Here is an 18,520-nt window from a genome sequence, read left to right as displayed (position 1 = left end):
ACCATGCCGACTGTACCTATATTGTTCAATGGGATTCTATATTGCTTGATGAGAATTTGACTTATGAGGAGGAGCCTATCGCGATCTTGGATAGGCAGGTTCGAAAGTTGAGGTCGAAGGAGATTGCTTCTGTAAAGGTGCAACGGAAGCACCGTTCTGTTGAGAAGGCTACTTGGGATACCGAGTCCAACATGCGTAGCTGATATCCTCAGTTGTTTACTAATTCATGTATTTCCCCGTTTCTTTTCTTTTCTTCTCTCGAGGACGAGCGACGGTCTAATTGGTATCTGGTGTAACGGTCCGTTTGGTCGTTATAGTCTTTTCAACATTTTTTCCCTTTCCAGAGCGTTGATTAGCTCAATTTTGAATAGAGGGACCATTGGCACGCTTCTCGAGGGGTCTAGACCGGATTCGGGCAACTTTTGTGAAATATAGGCTTAAACTGAAATATGATTGACCCAAAGTTGACTTTTAGGTAAATAGACCTTTTTCGGGATTTCGTAGATTCTGAGAGGTCCAGACGACCGTTTAGAACTTGCGTGTGTATTTGGTTTGGTTCCCAATGCACTCGGATGCATTTTGAGACTTGTGTTGGGAAATTAGAATTAAGGCATCGAGGATTGACTAAATCAACGAGACCTCCGTTGGAAATTTTGAGACCACGGGGGCGTTCGTAGCATGTTTTTGTATGTATGATATGTGAGTAGACGGCCTCGGGAACTAGTCAAAAAATCGGATCAAACGGTTAAACTTGGGTAAGTTTCTAGTGTATGGTGCTTGCTTTGGCGGCACCAGCACCGCGACAACCGTACCGCTTGAGTGGTAGCCCTACCGCTAGAGCGGTCCAATGGGTTTTGCCTTGACAGCTGAAGTGGTCAAGTGACCGCTGAAGCGGCACCGCTGGGCCGGTCCCAGTGTCGCTAAAGCGGGTGATGGGTAGTGTATATTATTAATGATGTGTTGAAATCCCTTAGACTCTCATTTATTTCCATTTCGAAGTTTGAGCTTGACGGAACAGTTCTTAGGGATATTTGGAGGATATTCTTTGAGGTAAATCTTGCTAATTCCTTTACTCTTCCTTTAATCATTATCATCATAGATTCCCTCTTTCCTTTAATAATCCCTTAGTAATGGAAGTTGGAAGAGAGTTTTGATGAACATTTTCTCTAGGCTTATTAATGACAAAATTGATGGCGTTTACGTTAGATTTTAACGAATCTAAGCTTGTTAATCATATATCTTCCATTTCTAGTGTTGAATTTCGGAACCAAAGAGTTAGGGTTTATACCCAAATTCGGGGTTTTGCTTCAAATTCGAAATAAGGTAAATCTATGAGTTAATTTATCAATTAGTGGTTGGGTTATGATCACCTAGCGCTTAATTTGATATTTTGCTTCCGAATTTCCCGTTTGCTCTTGTGGACCTGTTTCCCCAATTTCTAGGTTAGGATTGACATAAATAGAATGATAGCAATATTTGTATCATTCTTCAAGATTTCTAATCTAGATTTCGGTTATGCTTAGACTTCTTTAGTTTTGAGGTTCAGTAGAAAGGCAAGGCAAAGGAGTGTGTTATTGGTGTTGTGGTTCAGCCATCCAGGTAGGTTATGGCTTACCCTTGGTTTGACTTCTTATAGCGAAGCGCATATTTAGATTATATTGTCGGAGACAGCATGTGAACCTTTGGGTATGAAATTGGGTTGGATATTGCCTTAGGTTGGGCCTTGTTGCGTGTTTGGGGCTAGCCACCCCGTTATGTTATGATTTGATCATTCTATTGTGTTGGCTTGATGCCATGAGTTGTTGATAGTTGTTGGTTTCTGTTTTATCATCTTGATTACGGTATTGTTCGCGTACCCACTGTTGGTACTTGTGATTCGATTATATTGTTGGCGTACCCACAGCTGGTATATATGATTCAGATATATTGTTGGCATACCCATTATTAACACTAGTGATATTGAGCATGATTATTGATGTTGATACATGCATTGCACGCATTCTCATTTTCATGACACACTGTTGAGATACTGATGATATTTAAAGAAACACCTTGATGAGCTGGGTTCGATTTTACTTGAGTGACGTGAGATGGCCGATATCCACTATTAGTTCCGGAATCGTTGATTGCATGGCCGATATTCGCTGTTAGTTTTGGAATCGGTGAGTGCATGTTCCCTAGAGTGGTGCAGGTGAGAACCCCCTATGGGCAAAGATCCTGGGTCCGGTCTATCTGTTGGGCAAAGATCTGGGACGGGTGGCACTTAGACTTCGCGAGTCACACTTGGTTGTGCTACCAAGACGTCGATATTTTCATCTGGAGTACATGTGTACACCACATTTGCATGGCATTGTATTGCATTCATACACTATTGCATTGTATTGCATTATGGCTTGATTTTGAGATGATTTTGGTGTTGTACTTGTGATGTTGGATCCAGAGTCGATATATTCAGAGTTGGCACAATTGGGATTAGATGCTTTACCTAAGCAGTGACGTGTACTTGGTTCAGATTATGTTTGATTTGTACTTGTTGATTTGTCTGCCTATGTGCTTTATTATCTGAATTGCATTACCAGTACTGTTGTTTTGTACTGACCTGCACTTGCTGCATTCTTTTATGATGCAGAGTATTAGGTCAGACCCACTTCTGTGACGCGTGGCTGATAGTCATTTCAGCATTATCTCCGAGTTTCCAGGGTGAGCATGGCCGTTCGCTACCTTGAAGACTTCTCTATCTTTATGTCCTATTCTATTCAGAGACATAGACAATTATGTATTTTTATTCTAGACTTGTATTATTTCCTATTTAGATGCTCTTGTATTATTCAGACTAGATCCTGGGGGTATTATTATTATTTCGCACTATTCTATTATATATATATATATATATATATATATATATATATATATATATCTACCGTGAGACTTACTTATCTATTCTTTTCTGATTGATTAAGTTATGTTTTGTGACTTTATTTATTGATTTGCTTGAGGGTTCGCTTACCGGGGTGGGAAGGTAAGTGTCCGCATGACTTAGGCAAAATAGGTCATGACAGATTGCCTCTTCATTTATCTCCTCTTTTCTTTCCAGCCACTGACCATTCTCATTTTGAATTCTCCTGACTTGCAATCTTTTCCTCCTACCTTGAAAAAAGGCATGGACGAATTTAGTGTTTCCATCACTATCTTGAAACCATCTCAACCCTGATTTCTGCTTCGAGAATTCTTCCTCCAAATGTAGGTATCTATTCGAGTCAGCTTGAACCTTGTGAAGTCTTTCTCTGTTTGCATAATTAGGTTAAAGCTCAAACTGAATTTCATGCACCTTAACTGCATCCTCCAATGTCTCAATTTCCTGAAAGATGTTTCCATAAGTAGTTATACTCCATTGATTTAAAGCAACATTAACCTTTTTCAGTTTGTGATGAAAAAATGTAAAAGGAATTGCCATAAATTCTACCTTCCAATTTACCTTAACCACAGTCAGAAAGGTATCATTTTTTCCCAAAAATTAAGGAATTTGAAGGATTTCTTGATATTTTCCACCTTTCTTGAATAAGTGATTAACATTGGTGCATGATCTGAGCTTGTTCTGATTAGATGAGAAATCTCCAGACTAGGATACCTGTTTTACAACATCTGATTCCCTAAACATCTATCAAGTCTTTTAATGATATATTCTTCATTACTTTGCCCATTCCATCAAGTGAATTTGCTTCCATGGAATCCCAAATCCTCCATTGTAACAACCCGTTCCATCGTTACTGTAAAATTTCAAAATATCTGTAACCGTGTCACCCTAGCGGTACCTATGGTGCGGAAGAGAATCAAACATCAAAATTTGGGTCGAGGACCCAGTTAGACCGCCCCAGCGAGGGGCTGACCGCTACAGCATTAGCGCCCCAGCAGCCATGACCCCGCTGAAGCGCTAGTTCTATGGTGGCACAGGACGCTGCATCGGCTATGCGAGCGCTACAACACTACCTCTAAAGCGGCAGACCAATCGCTGAAGTGGTGACGCGCAGTTAAATTCACTATTAAGAAATCATTTCAGGAATTGGTCCTATTTTTCACAACCCAAAATTCCAACCGACCATGTCTTTAGAGAAACCTAAAAATCAGATTGTTGGCCTTGAAAATCCTTCTAACACCTTCAAATTATTCTTCCACCTAGTAAATTACTCCTAAAAGTCTTCACCTAGAGAATCATCTAATGTGTATTACAAGTATCTACAGTTGGAGGAATGTTGGGTTAGCATTTTCTTTTACATCATTCCCATTATGTAATCTTTCATGTTCTTCCCCTAAATGAGTTAATAACCTAGATTGCTACTTTCCTTCTTCTTAAATATGGGTTCTTCCATGGATCTTGGAAATGGGTCTTTCTCAATATAAGCTTAAAATTTGCAAATCACCTAGTGTTGTTGTAGATGGGATCTAGAAGTGGGTTAAGATCCCAAACCTTCCTTATTAATTCGAAATCTCTTATGAGGGTCTAATGATAATTTCTATTTTTGGGCCTCATGGTTGTCTCCAAGCTCTTTCGTGCAGATTACGATGTGGTGATTTAGTTGAAGAATAAATGGATATTCGTGGCACCCGCTCGGCCATGAGGTAGGTTATCGTTTTCCTTTCGGTACACTCCGGTTAGTTTCCCATATTCAAGTATAAGAAGGAACAGAGAATGCATGAGTAGGAAATTGAGATTTGGGATGGAATCCTAGGATGGTATTGTAGTGTGATTCGTATGTTCGGGCTTGTGGCCTGTAGATCCTTTAGGATGTTTAATTTGATTTCTTGAATATCGGTGGATTTTATGTGACTTGGGAGTAGTGGGTAATACTTAATTTTTCTATGTCTCGCGATGAGAATTTCCGTAATGTGTGATTAATTGTGTTATGCTATTAATAGTAAATCTAGTTGATAAGGGAAGGATAATATGTAGCAACGATTGTGATTGAGTTCTGGACTAAGTTGTGACGAATGATTTGTGAGTAGAAGGTGAAATTTACTTGTTCTAAGCTATTAGGCTGATTAAGGGAAAGTAGTAATAATGTATATCAACTTGATTAACCTATTGTGTGTTTGGGACTAGCCGTCTCGTTGCGCTGTGATTGTTTGTTCTATTATGTTGGCTTGATGCCACATGTTGTTGATAGATATTGACATCTGTTGTTCCATCTTGATTATGATTCTGTTGGCGTACCCACTGTTGGTATTTGTGGGTCGAATATATTATTGGCGTACCCACTATTGATACTTATGTTTCAGATATATTGTTGGCGTACCCATTGCTGGTATTTATGATATTGGGCATGATTATTGATGATGATATATGCATTACACACATTCTCATTTTTCATGATACACTGTGGAGATACTGATGATACTTGATGAGACACTTTGATGAGCTGGGCTCAGTTTTACTTGAGTGACGTATGATGGCCGATTTTCGATGTTAGTTCTGAAACCATTGATTGAGTGAGTTCATGGACTCCGCAGGTCCCCTAGAGTGGTATCGGTGAGAACCCCCCTTGGGCAAAGATTCGGGGTCTCGTCTGTCTGTTGGGCAAAGATCCGGGATGGGTGGCACTTAGACTTCACGAGTCACACTGGGTTGTGCTACTGAGATGTCGATATTTTTGTCCAGAGCATATGTGTACACATCATATTCATGGCATTGCATTCATACATTTTTGCATTGCATTGCATTCATGTCTTATATTGGGATGATTTGATATTTTGCTTGTAATGACGGTTTCGGATCGGGCATATAGAGACTTGGTACAGTTGGGTTTAGATATTCCACTTAGGCAATGATGTGTGCTTGGTTTCCGAATTTGTTGTGTGCACTTGTTGACGAGTGTAAGTTTGGTAAGGACCGTCGGATTTGGAAAAAGGATAGTGACCGCGTGTAATAAAGATGAGAAGTTGAGAACAAGGACATGTAGGACAACTTTTGTGGGAAACATGTAGGGAGGTAAGATTTGTTAGGGTATATTGGTAATAGTACTTGTTGTGTTATAGGACGGAGGCGTAATGAAGAGGATTTGGATAGATCACTCTCCACTATTAGGAAAGGAATAATTGGTATCTGACGTGCTCACCAAGATATGGTCGCAATTATTCTAGAGCGGATTTCATATTCGGTCGTGAAAAGTTAAGTTGCGCTTCGACGTGGCAATATGGTAGTAGTGGAGATAGAGCTAGTAGTTAGGGATTCTTCTAGGAAATTTGTTATTTGTTCTAGATCTGAAAGCAAGGTTACTTGTGATGAGTGGGGACTTAAGATATTGGGCTGCTGTGGTCCTAGCCCTTCAGCAAAGGGCGTGTTCGCTGGGTCGTCGTATTCAGAGGAATGGCAAGGAGATCATGGAATGAAGAGCTAGTTGATTTGAGAGTTATGTTGCGGTCATACATGGTAGAATAGACAGAAGGGTTCAGTGTTGAGTTGGTATGGTTGGTGATGCCGTGGGCCAATAGGAGACAGTGGTTTTCTAATAAAAATGACTCTAATGTTAGAAAGATGAAAAGTTTTAGTACTCAATGAGCTATCAGGTGTTGTATCTACTCTTGGACAAGGGGTGTGCGTATTGTACCTATTTGTAAGTTTTGGCTAGTTCATGCTATTACTAGTGTTAAGACCTTGTGGAATTGATCGAATGAGGGGGATAATCGAATGATTTGTTAGAGGTGTTTCGGTTCGACAAGTAAGACACGAGGAAACTCTTCGCGGGCGAATAGTGTTAAGGGAATTTGAGCAAGGGCACCTTGGTGGAGATACATGAGGACATTAGTAGGGCTGTGTCTGTGATATGCTGGATTTAGAAAGTAATCTCTTTTAGAGTTGAGTAAGGTGAGGGAACTCTAAGGTGCAGAGTGTGTGTCATACTGCTATATCCTGGATTGACTCGGCTAGTTTGCAAGACTTATGATTATACGGCATACTATTGAGTGGGTTGGTGCAATGGTCAAACGGTGGCGGTGAATGCAGACTGATGGAAATTGTGGAATTGAAGAGTCCGGAAAAGGTATAGTTGATCGAGAATCTGTAGGAATAAGTTACATGTTTGGGATTACTTTGGTCAATATATTTTGTGGTGTTGTTGTCTGGCATCTTTCAGATATGGTGTGATTGTTGAGTACGCTTAAAGACGAAAGTCTACAGAAATTGACTAAGTGAAATGACTAAGTTTCGTGAGGTTTCATGATCAGTGACTAGTGAGAAGAAAATTTCAGGTAACCGACGTGTTAGAGATTATGGCAAGTGGCTTGTGTGGCACCCAGTTGGGTAATATCATAGCACTTTTCAATGGATGAGCTTGTGTGGTTTAACAAAAAGGAATTCTGGGAATTTCCATAATTTGAAGGCTAGAGTTATATTTTCGTGATGAGACTGTATTCGTCGTAGGGTATTATGTTATAAATATTATTAAATGGATAGCTTGGGTGAGCACTTTTGGACATTAAGGACTTGGAAGTAGTTGTGCGAGTGTGAGAGCGGAGGTTGCAAGATTTGATGCTTTCGGAATTGGTATGGGCATATCAAGGTGTCATAAATTAGATTTGATGGTTAAAAGGGTATTAAATGAGGCCGCAGGTTTTGTGTTCTAACATTCGGAATCATAAGCATGTTAAAGGGAAGCACAAGGAGATTTTGATGCATTAAAAGTTCATGGGTCTATCAGATTTGTGTATCGAGTGAAGGTTGAGAAACATGAAGATTGCGATCATAAGGTATAGTTCTTTGGTATTAAGTGATGACTGGTTAGAATTCAGCCTTTTGAGTTGAGCGGACAACCATGATTGACTATGCATGAGAAAAAAGACTAGAATTGGTCTCCACAGATGTGTGATAGAACTGTGATTGGTTTCGAAAAGTTGGGAGACAGTTCAGGTGACTATTGGTGGTATTCAGGGGTTTGTGCATTCATTCTGGGTCAGAATTGTTCGATTAGAAGCTGCTGGGCTATATTTATAATTCTATTAGGAATTATGGGTTTCAGTTCAGAATTGAGGTATGATAGGCTTACTGAGTTTATCGAGGTTTGCGTGTAGACTTGATGATATTTTACCGAGTGCAGCTATTCAGACAGTTATAATGGTTTATGTTAGTTCTTGGTAATGATTGGAGGAGGTACTATGGTTGTGAGAACTCTTTAGAGTGATCAGATGGTTCTCTATTGCTTTAGACTCAACAAGGTAATCAATGGGTATGCTTCTAGTATGATGCTTCGAAGATTTAAGAAGGCTTGGGCGATGGGTTTTGGCTAAAGTAGTTTCAACACTGGGTTACAGAATTAATAGACTTGGAAGTAACGAAATCGGCTTAACCAAGATCAGTTATGATGGAATTGCTTAGAGTTCTCAAATGGAGCAAGAATTCCTTTCTGGTAAGAGTAAGTCATGTTTTCGGGCTTCTAGCGGTGTTTTGGTTTTTCCAAGAAATCGTGATGCGAAGAACGGCTTGGAAGGTGTGAAAGAAAGATTAGTGGAACCATAATATTTTACCTATTCAGAGTGGGTTATGGTTGTGTCTATATCTAAAGGATTGTGTTGCTTGAGGAAATGTTTGTGGGACTGTTACACCTTGAAAATTTCCCCGCAAACGTACAGTGGGTGGGCTAACAAAGGGCATAACGTATACGATGTTTTAATAAGAAGGGAACGACGTTTGACGACCCTAAGTAAGATTCCAAAGGCAATTGCAATAAGAGATAGGTTATGCTCCATAATGACTAACTATAGGTTCTGAAAATGTGGGAAGGTGCAGACTTGCACTTTGGCCAGTTGATCGTAAAATGAAATACGGACCGTAAAGTGGTATACGGCCCGTAAACTACCATGTCGTATTTCAATTTCCAAAACTTCAACTTTCTGTCAAATGCTTGAATGGTTAAAGACGACTTGAAATACGGACCGTAAACTGAAATACAGCCCGTAAAATGTGTTCGTAAATCACCATGTCTCAGCCTGACTTTCTGGTTCTGTTATGATTAAAGAAGTCCACGAAATATGGCCCGTAAACTGGAATACGGACCGTAAACTGAGTTTACGACCACTATTGCAATTTCGATGACTGTTCATTCCAGATTAGATTTTGGGTTATTAAAAAGGGGACCAAGTTTATTATTTCATTTCCACACTTCACCCCTTCTCTCTAAAACATCTCTCTAGATTTATTCCACAAGAATTCAAGGATTATTAGTGATCAACAACTTAAACCAAGTGAATCAAGTGTAAGAAAACCCATTAAAGATCATACAAGTTAAGAAATCTCATTGGAGATGAACTAGGGTTTTTGCTCAAGTGGAGTATTATCAACCAAGGCTTGTTCCTACGACATCTAAGGTATGATTTATGATATTTCTATGCTGTTTAAGGTATTGGAGAGTTAAAATACTTGGATTGTAGAAGGATATAGAAAAATGGGTCATGAATGTGGAATAGTGCCCTTTTGGGAAATAGCTTGAATTGAGTTACGATTCTTGATGTATTGTGATGTAAATATGTTATAAATGATGTTGCCGACATGAGATAAGCAATGTACATGTATGGACATAGTCGTGTGTTATAGCCATGGATATGGGTGATTGAAGATAAATTAAGAAATGTGGATAATGTGGATGAATAATGACTATTGTTATGGTATTGTGAAAGTATTTTTGACGTTTGGGAGTTGATATACGTTATGGAGGAATATCGTATAAGTAAAGGGGATGCTGTCCGATTTTCCCTAGTTTTAGTCATATATATGCTAGCTATCGATTCTAATGATAATATGACTTTAATGAAGGTAGAAAAGCGATCGTTGAAGGAGAACGTGCAAGTGTAGAATAGTTGAATGGAAAGGTATGTAAGAGGTATGTAAGCCTAACCATTCTTTCATACGGCATGGTTCTTTGGCCAATCATCTAAATCTTCTACGAGCTTATGATATTCCCCAAATGCCTCTATCTTCAAAGCTACTAAGCTTATGATTCTCGATATGTTACGATTGTACTAAGTTGCTCGTATGACGAGTAGGCCTATTAAGGTAGATGAGATGAATGACGATAATAGTGATAATGATATTGATGACAACTATAACGGTAATAGCGATAACGATAACGATGATGATAGTGATGATAATAGTAAGGATGCTTACGAGCTTATATGTATGTGTGCCTATGTATGGGTATTATGAAAACCCCGAGCTTGTATGGATGGGTAGAATATATGTTGATGTATATGTATGTATGTTTATGTAAAGGGCGCACACCACTGCAGTTGGGTATGGCCGACCCTGAGCCTTGGTAGGGCCAGGTATGCGTAACACTGAGCCTTGGTTGGCCGGGTATGTATGCTCACCGATCCTAGCTATGGTCGGGTACTTGAAACACTGAACCTTAGAGGTCGAGTATGTTATGTAACCAATGTGTGTATGATATGATTACGAATATGATAAGGATATGAGTACGAATACGAATATGATACGAATATGAATAAGAATATGTATATGAACACGATTATGGATACAAATGTAAAGGAGTACGAATATGAGTACAGATACGGATACGGATGCATGTACACAATTATGTGCTAGAAATGGAAAGTCCCCATGAAAGGCAAGTAAGTGCCCGTGACGATGATATTACTATCTCCCATCTTGTGCTATTTCTTATGTTGCTTATTATGCTTCTATATTGATATTGATCATGCTTTACATACTCAGTACATTCTTCGTACTAACGTCCTTTTGTTTGTGGACGCTGCGTCATGCCCGCAGGTGCACAGAGAGACAGGCTTGATCCATAGCCACATTCTCAGAGACTACATAGTAGAGCTCCACTTCATTCGGAGCTATAGCTTTTGGGTACTTATTCTTTTGTGTATATACTTATGGGCATAGCGGGGTCCTGTCCCGCTTATGTGATATGTTATACTCTAATAGAACTCTTTAATGTCACAAAATAGCTATATACATGTATAATAGAACTGGCATGCATAGGAGTTCAACTAAAAACTATCGCTCTGTCCCACCTTGAAGGAACAATTTATAAGGTGAGATCAACAACAATGAAATTAATCGAGAAAATGATGAAATAGTTTAACATTTTTACATAATCGTTGAAATCATATTTGAGACCTTTAAGCATAAAATCATCCTCAACGTAATCCACATAAAAGCATTATCATTTTTAACATCATTAGAAGCTTTAAGAGTCATAAATTTCTAGTTTTTGATATCAAGGAGGTTATGGAAACACTTATGGAATCATAACACAGGAATCATGCCTTTGAAAGAAAGGGACGAGCCTTAACATAACTTTCGGTCGCCTTAGTCATTCAACGTTTATCCTTCCAAGCTCGTAAATCTACATATAAACCATTCATACTATTATTAGGCTCAATGTCATACGCTCATCTTATGCCTTCAATTTAATTCCTTTTAGAATCTGCCGAAATTTGGGCAGCACCACCCATGTTTATATGCCTAGCCCGAAATCACAATCCAACAACCAACAACAACAACAACAACGCAAACATCACCAACATCATCATCAATACCAAAATACACTCAATAAAATATCCCACACGATGTTTACTCAATTTCTTAGTCAATCAATCGACTTTACGAAGCTTTAACAACTAAATCTCCTTGATACAATTCGTAATATCAATAATAAGGAATATCCTTACCTCAATCAAGGTTGGAAGAATTTGAATTTTTTTTTATCTTCAATAGGCTCCTTTGATACGTCAAGATTTGATGTATAAAACAAGAACTACAAAACTCTCTACGCTTCCCGAGCCTCGGATGTAGTCCCGTTACTTTAATCCGCTAAAACAATGATTCTTCAATGTTTCTTGGGTCTATTGGGAGCTTTTTGGTTGAGAGGAGTGGAGAAAATGAAGCCAAAGACCAGATTTGTGGTCTTAAATAGGAGCTCAAGGTCGATACTGTAGCGGTACTGGAGCAGTTACTGTAGCACGCGGTTCTGCTCGTATCGACGAGCGGTTTATTGCATTGGAAACTAGAATCGGCGAACATCATTTTAGGCTTTTGTTTCACCTCAAAACTCCTCATACTCTAAAAGATATTCCTTCCCCAATTTGGACCAGAATCATCGTACGAAACCTTGCCCATCTTTTCTCCAAAGTCATACTACCCAATTTCTTCTACTCATTTCCTTATAGTATCTTTCGGTATTCCTTATATACATCCTTTACTCATGCAATATACTTAATAATGCTTCGCTTCATATATTCCAAAGTTATTTTACTTAGCCATAGCTTGACATAGTTACGCTTAAATTTAACAAGTGCTTCTTCAGAAGTACGGTATGTAACATCCTTGCCCCTTAGGAGCATTCATCCTCGAAAATAGAGCTCCTTCTGATGTTGCTGTCAATATTCTAACCGGTGTTTGCTGGTATTGACTTGATTTACTTGCAGTCTTACTCACGCATTCAGAGCTGAACTTATTCGAACTATGCAACTTATGATCCTCTTCGCGGTTCTTTAAATTAGCCGATGTTCTTCTTTGACTCCCTATCGTTGTCCTTACACCATTTTTGTCGGCCATTGCATCAAGACGATTTTCTATATGGTTTTATAACATATACTCTCACATTTGATAAGACCGGCGACTTGTGACTCCAAGACTTGCGAGGTACTTTCAAATCATAGGTAGCACTGCTGTCTTGCTATTCATAGGCACACTATCTCCCTTTCCTTTGGAGATCATTGAACTCCCTATACCTATTTCTCTTTCTAAAACTTTCATCTCTTCTAGTGCTAAGATTTCCCTTTTCTTGAGCTTCGGAATATTATAGCTCATCTTAGAACTGAATTTGTTCTTCCCCCCTTTTAAAGGATGTTTTCATATACTGTAACCTTTGAGTGTTTACCGTCTTTGATAGTCATCTGGCTGACCTTAGCGATCCTTCAACTCCTCTATTCCATATAATGCCGGAGTTCTTTCGTTGCATGGTTTAACTTGTTTTCCTTTTTTCTAGTTGAGTTCTTGTATCAAATCAAAATGCTTATACATATCGGATACAATCCTAACGCCTTCTTTACTGTCTTTTCACTTCTACCTCTCATGACTAGTAGTCCCCAATGTTAATGAATTAATGGGGAAATCGGAATTCATTAAGCCCCTTATAGAGTGTCGGACTATACCACACTCTTTTAGCCCTAGTCTTTCTCCACGCTTATCTTCTTAGTATCCTTGAAATTCTCCTTGCTCTAGGTTCTGAATTTCTATTTATGTCTATGCTATACCACGATTCTTCCTTTCATTATCTTAGCTCATTTGTCCCGTAATTCTCCTTAACTACTCGTTTGCATCGCAACTATGAATCATAGTCCTAGTGTTCTGTCAGCTTTTGTTCTTACCATGAAATCCTCACAAAGTACACCCTTTCCTTTCTTCTTTCGTCGAGTTTTCATCTTCCTTTATGATACTACAACTTGTGCACACACATATTTCTATATAACTAAAAAGAAATTCGGTTTTCTTCACGATCGCATCTTTAACATAATTATTGTCTTATAATTTCAATTTGTTTTCCCTTGGGCAAGCCTACTGATTCACTAACCTTCTCCTTATTTTCGGCGGGCACATAATTCCCTTTAACCATTTCATTGACACCTTCTCCTTCCTTTAGTTCTCATAGTTTCTTTTACTTGTACAAAGCCTATTTCCATTAGTCATCCTTTACTCTTAGGTTAGGAAACTTTGGAGTGTTTCGTTACGAGTACGAATCCCTTCTCACGCTGAAAATCTGTTTTTGCCCTAAGTTCTTCTTCCATTTAGGTCTATACCGTACCATCCCGATTCCATGCCCTTCCATCCACTGTTAGTCCTTTCACCTGTTTAGCTCATTTAGTCACAATTCTTCCTAACTATGTGTTCGTGTTGCAGCCGTACATCATGTTTTTTTAGTGTCCTACTATTTCTAGCTCTTAGCACAGAATTCTTACAATTTACACTCTCTCCATGCTTCATTTATCGAGCCTTTATCCGTCTTTCTTACACTACGGCCGAGTTTTCTTCCATAAACGTTCCTTACATTTCATTCTACTCCCTCTATGACCGAATCTCTCGGCCTTTACCGGAATTCTTGTCACATGCCATTAATTTTCTAATCATTTGTGTCGTCCCATCATCCTCATTCTTATCTCGATGATTGATCGATTTCTTACAGCTAAATCGTTAAAGCATCCTGTGTACCCCAGGGGTTAATGATTTCTAGTTACTGTACTCCTAAATGCTCTCCTCCTTTCCTCATATTAAAATGTTGACGCTAAAGTTCATAGAATATCCTTTTAGAGTTGCAGATCCGTTTTATTTCCAAATCATTTTTTAGGAGGGCTTCCTCCCTTTCCAAGGTCATTATGTCTACTTGGCCGTGCCTTTAGTTATTCGATTGCTTCTCAAGAACTGGGAATCCCCTAACATTGTTACCGAACCTGCTTATTCTTCCTCACATCCTCTTCCTCTTCGTGGTTACTTCCCTTCAGTCCTACTGACCAGTGTTTGTTCTCCTAATTCTGTACGTTCATTTCCTGTCTGTGCTATTATAACCTATTCCTTTCATACACCTACTCTCAAATTTTATCCAAATAGTCCCTTGCTTTGCCCGTCATCTTTCTTTGAAGCTTCACTCACCCTCATTTCTCAGTTCTCTCTTCTTTTCTCAAGATATTCTAATCTCTTCTCTTCTTATATATACTCACTTTCTTCCTTTCCTCGATGTTATTGCATTAGGACCTTTCAACTCTAACCTACAGTAAGAATAACATTAACTTACCTTGTAACATTCGTACCATTTTTGCAACTTGAACTTCGTTACCTTATTCGATTAATGCCTTCCATATACTACAACGTCGGTTGCTGGGATACACATACCCATTGGTACAACCACATATGAGATATCTTACGCATACGTATATATTTTCTAACGCCTTGCTCACAAGTACATCCGAATACTTTTCAAACCTTTCCTAATCCTAAAACTGTGATGCACCTTCCTTCTCTTTGCTGATCTAGTCAGCCTAATTCTTCACGATCTTTTAGATTTTCCAACAACTACGCATGCTCCATTTTCCCTTAGGCTACTCTAGCTTCTTATTTGACTCTTATGTCTGAATTTATAGAACTTTTAGTACGCTTCCAGGGGGTCACCCATCCTAGTATTTCTCTTACCCCAGCACGCTTAACCTTGAAACTCTGATAAAATCCGGTGTGTTAGTGCTGATGTAATTGTACCCACCTTACTGCATGACCTTCATCACCTAATCTCGAGCAAGTTGAGGTCTTAACAGATTCTAAAACATTCTCGTAATGCATCTCCCTCCGAATTAGAAAGGATCTCTTATTCTTCTGACTACACAATCACTACCTTGGCCTTTTTAATCCTCAATATCCAACTTTCACATGTATGTATGACTACTTTCCATCCTAGATTTCAAAATTCTCCATGGTGAAGAAAACACCTTGGTCGCCGTTACTTATAAATACTTGGTTGTCGGCCTCTTTTGATTTTCGCTCGCCACTATTAGGTAATAATCTACAACAAATGCACATACATAGGAAATTCCAATAAAGTCTCATATACCTGTAGTCGATCGTTCTCTAGTCTGATCGGGTGGTCTGTAAGGTGAAGTGTGCTCTTCATTATTATCTACCTACCATCTGCTCATTTAGCCTTCATCATCTCTCTCCTCCGATACCGAGGGATGTAGATAACCGGGCAACTCCTGGTTTACCGACGGCCAGGATAGGGGGTTGGAGCAATCCATAACACTTACTGGGGAAGATGGTCTGACGTAGTGCTCTACCATAGGAGCAGCTGGTACAACCTCGGGGATCTCCTCCTCCGGTGTCCCAGATGAATACTCAGATGAATCCATGTCATAACTGTCCTCTGGGGGGTCCTCCTCCCTGGGAGTCAAAAACTCTAGAGGAATCGTCGATGGGTCATCCGAGGGATCCATATCAATGGAATAACTGAGGCTCCTCCGACACGGTCCTGGAGCTTAGGGTTCTGGATCTATTCTAGGGGCCTTCTTAGCACCCCCACTATCTGAAGCTGATCTCTTCATCTCCTGTCAGTCTGCACTTACCTGCAGAAAAAAGGATCAGAAGCGATATTTCATAGACTCTGGCTCTATCGTACGATCTAAGATAGAAAGAAAGGTTAATGATTCCTAAATGCCCTGTAGCCTCCTGTTTATAAGTGTGGCCAGCTTCACACCCATAAACAGGACACTACCGGACACGGTCTATAGACAATCCCTAGGACGAACTGCTCCGATACCACTTTTGTCACGACCCAAACCGATGGGCCATGACCAGTGCCCGAATCAGACACCCGTATACGAACCTGCATGATATGATCAGACCGAAACTGGAAACAATATGGAAATCTATTAAAGCACGTTGTAAACTCATCATATCATGCATCAAAAAGAACCTGTCTCTCGAGATGCCACAGCTAACCAAACATAACAAAATATGCAAGCCGATAGGGCTGCCACTATGAACGGGAATATCCAAAACTAACTACATCTGCATACCTGATCAAACCGTATATACACAACCCACATATGTCGACAGACCTCTAAGAGTATAACAAAGCCTATGTCAAAGGTTATGTACCAAAACGAATAGTGTACTGAGTATGTAAGGCATGAAATCAACATGTACATAAAATCCTAGAAAACATTTAAGACATGTCAATCAATAGGCAAAATAAATGCATTAGTACAACTATATCAAAGAAACATATGTATCCATAGAAATATCACAACAAAGGCTACAGCGTCACCCCTTGTCAACTGTGCCATATATATACACACCACAACAAAGGCCACAGCGCCACCCCCTGTCAACTATGCCTTATATATATACAACAAAGGTCACAACGTCACCCCCTTTCAACTGTGCCTTATATATATACACGAAAGGTCACAACGTCATCTCCTGTCCACTGTGCCTTATATATACATGAAGAATGAAAATGAGTGCAGTGCATAATCAAAATGAAATAATAGAACTATGTAATGTCACAAAATAGCTATATACATATATTATACTCATGGCATGCATAGGAGTTCAACTAAAAACTATCGCTCTATCCCACCTTGAAGGAACAATTTATATGGTGAGATCAACAACAATGAAATTAATCAAGAAAATCATGAAATAGTTTAACATTTTTACATCATCGTTGAAATCATATTTGAGACCTTTAATCATAAAATCATCCTCAACATAATCCTCATAAAAAAATTCTCATTTTTAACATCATAAGAAGCTTTAAGAGTCATAAATTTCTAGCTTTTGAAATCAAGTAGGTTATGGAAACACTTAAAGAATCATACTATAGGAATCATGCCTTTGAAAGAAAGGGACGAGCCTTAACATACCTTTTAGTAGCCTTACTCGTTCAACGTTTATCATTCCAAGCTCGTAAATCTACATATAAACCATTCATACTATTATAAGGCTCAATATCATATGCTCATCTTAAGCCTTCAATTTAATTCCGTTTACAATCTGCCGAAATTCGGGCAGCACCTCCCATTTTTATATGCCTAGCCCGAAATGACAATCCAACAACCAACAACAACAACAACAACGCTAACATAAACAACATCATCATCAATACCAAAATATACTCAATAAAATATCACACACGATGTTTACTCAATTTCTCAACCAATCAATCGACTTTACGAAGCTTTAACAACTAAATCTCCTTGATACAATTCGTAATATCAATAATAAGGAATATCCTTACCTCAATCACGGTTGGAAGAACTTCAAATCTTATTTATCTTCAATAGTCTCCTTTGATCCGTCAAGATTTGATGTACAAAACAAGAATTACAAAACTCTCTACGCTTCCCGAACCTTGGTTGTAGTCCCGTTATTTTAATCCGCTAAAACAAATGATTCTTCAATGTTTCTTGGGTCTCTTGGGAGTTTTTTGGTGGAGAAGAGTGGAGAAAATGAAGCCAAAGACCAGATTTTTGGTCTTAAATAGGAACTCAAGGTCGGTTACTGTAGTCCCGGTACTGTAGCACGTTGTTTTGCTCTGCCAGCCTACCTTGCATCGTCCGTATTTCTTTACTCTGATGTCGTATCGATGAGCGGTTTATTACATTTGAAACTAGACTCGACGAACTTCATTTTAAGCTTTTGTTTCACCTCAAAACTCCTCATACTCTAAAAGATATGCCTCCCCTTAGTTGGACCAGAATCATCGTACGAAACCTTGCCCATCTTTTCTCCAAGGTCATACTACTCAATTTCATCTACTCATTTCCTTGTAGTATCTTCCGGTATTCCTTATATACATCCTCTACTCATAAAATATACTTAATAATGCTTCGTTTCATATATTCAAAAGTTATTTTACTTAACCATGGCTCGACATACTTACGCTTAAATTTAACAAGTGCATCTTTAGAAGTACGGGATGTAACATCCTTCCCCCCTTAGGAACATTCGTCCTCGAAA

At 39.0% G+C, this 18,520-nt stretch overlaps 1 long non-coding RNA gene across 1 annotated transcript in view; it reads left to right on the top strand.

Annotated features, from left to right (window-relative positions):
- LOC132634157 (uncharacterized) overlaps positions 1-2,858 on the top strand; it is a 32,986-nt gene extending 30,128 nt beyond the window's left edge. The window contains exon 3 of the long non-coding RNA XR_009580062.1: positions 2,630-2,858. This is a non-coding gene — a long non-coding RNA (uncharacterized LOC132634157). The remainder of the gene's footprint in view (positions 1-2,629) is intronic.
- Positions 2,859-18,520: the final 15,662 nt, after the last annotated feature.

The sequence above is a fragment of the Lycium barbarum genome, chromosome 1 (assembly GCF_019175385.1).
Source record: "Lycium barbarum isolate Lr01 chromosome 1, ASM1917538v2, whole genome shotgun sequence".
Taxonomy (NCBI): domain Eukaryota; kingdom Viridiplantae; phylum Streptophyta; class Magnoliopsida; order Solanales; family Solanaceae; genus Lycium; species Lycium barbarum.
This window is presented reverse-complemented; position numbering and strand designations above follow the sequence as displayed.